This window comes from Mastomys coucha, unplaced genomic scaffold, assembly GCF_008632895.1.
Source record: "Mastomys coucha isolate ucsf_1 unplaced genomic scaffold, UCSF_Mcou_1 pScaffold5, whole genome shotgun sequence".
NCBI classification, from domain to species: domain Eukaryota; kingdom Metazoa; phylum Chordata; class Mammalia; order Rodentia; family Muridae; genus Mastomys; species Mastomys coucha.
Genome location: NW_022196911.1, coordinates 84,807,696 through 84,809,519, shown reverse-complemented (window position 1 = coordinate 84,809,519; position 1,824 = coordinate 84,807,696). Strand labels below are relative to the sequence as shown.

The 1,824-nt window shown below is 44.9% G+C and overlaps 1 protein-coding gene across 1 annotated transcript in view; it reads left to right on the top strand.

Moving 5' to 3' along the window:
• Positions 1-1,824, top strand: part of Scpep1 (serine carboxypeptidase 1) — a 34,275-nt gene that overhangs the window by 1,220 nt on the left and 31,231 nt on the right. The window lies entirely within an intron of this gene.

Below are 1,824 nucleotides of genomic sequence, written 5' to 3'. Positions count from 1 at the left end.
GAGACATGGTTTCTCTGTGTAGTCCTGGCTGCCCTGGAGCTCACTCTGTAGAACTGGCTGGCCTCAAACTCAGAAATCCGACTGCCTCTGCCTCCCAAGAGCTGGGATTAAAAGTGTGCACCACCACTGCCCAGTGCCCACTGTCTTTTATCTCCTAAGCCATCTCACCCCCACCTTGATTTTCAGTCTTTTTTTCTTTTTTTTCCAAAGATTTATTTATTTATTTATTTTATGTATATGAGTACACTGTAGCTGTACAGATGGTTGTGAGCCATAATGTAGTTACTGGGAATTGGACTCAGGACCTCTACTCATTCCGACCCCACTGACTCCAACCCAAAGATTTATTTATTATTATATGTAAATACAGTGTAGCTATCTTTAGACATACCAGAAGAGGGTATCAGATCTCTTTATGAGTGGGTGGTTGTGAGCCACCATGTGGTTGCTGGGATTTGAACTCAGGACCTCTGGAAGAGCAATCATTGCTCTTAATTGCTGAGCCATCTCTCCAGCCCTGGTTTTCAGTCTTAATTCAGGAAAAATATTTCCTGGTTTAAGTCAAGACCTGAGAATACTAATTGGTCCAATTGGCCCTTTGCTCTTAAGAAGCTGCATAGAGCTGGGCGGTGGCGGCGCATGCCTTTAATCCCAGCACTTGGGAGGCAGAGGCAGGCGGATTTCTGAGTTCGAGGCCAGCCTGGTGAGTTCCAGGACAGCCAGGGCTACACAGAGAAACCCTGTCTCGAAAATCAAAAAAAAAAAAAAAAAAAAAAAAAAAAAAAAGAAGAAGAAGAAGCTGCATAGCAGTTCTGAATTTCTCTTTTGGAAAACAGGGACTCCTTTGGCCCTACAGTTTATGCTTGGGAAAATAAGGATATGTCTCTTTCTACCCCTTACGTTTTTCTTTTTTCTTCTTTTTTAAGATTTATTTATGTATATGACTACACTGTTGCTGTCTTCAGACACATCAGAAGAGGGCATCAGATCCCATTACAGATGGTTGTGAGGCACCATGTGGCTGCTGGGAATTGAACTCAGGATCTCTGGAAAGAGCAGTCAGTGCTCTTAAACGCTGAGCCATCTCTCCAGCTCCACCCCTTATGTTTTAACAGTAATTAGTACCAGAGAAGGGGGAAAAATACCAGGGCTTGCTTAGATTATGAAGGACTTCAGCCTTATCAGTCATTTTCAAGGGAACTCTAATTTCATGTTATTTTATAGATACTGCCACACCTGTATTTTTTCAGCCTTTTTTTCCTTAGATGCATCCCCACCCCAGCCCTGAGTGCATGCCCTTGTGTGTGCATGCAAGCATGTGTGCATGTGTGTGTGTGTATGTGTTTCTGTGTATGTGTAGATATGGAGGTCAGAAGAGAACCCCATGTGTTGTCTCTCAGGGACTATCTATCTTTTTTCTTTTTTGGAAGACAACAATTTTCTCTGGTCTGCAACACCAAGTAGGCCAGACTGGCTGGCCGGCAAGCCCCAGAATTCCCCTGTCTCCAGCCCTGGAATATTGAGCACAAACACAGCTAGAGATGGGAGCTCTGGTCTGTGTGCCTCTGAGGTGAACACTCTGCTGACTGACCTGTTTCCGTAGCTTCACTTTTTGGTTTTCTTAATCTTCTTTCTCCTTATTTTTTTTTTTTTAAGATAGGGTTTCTTGTTGCCCCAGCTGGCCTCAAACTCACTGTGTGCTGAGGCTGGATGTGGACTCCTGATCCTCGATCCCTGCCGCGGACCGGGGTTTCTAACGGGGGTCCCTTGTTCCACGGGACTAGGGATTCTGGCCAGGTGGGCACGGGATTCGGCTTTGACAAA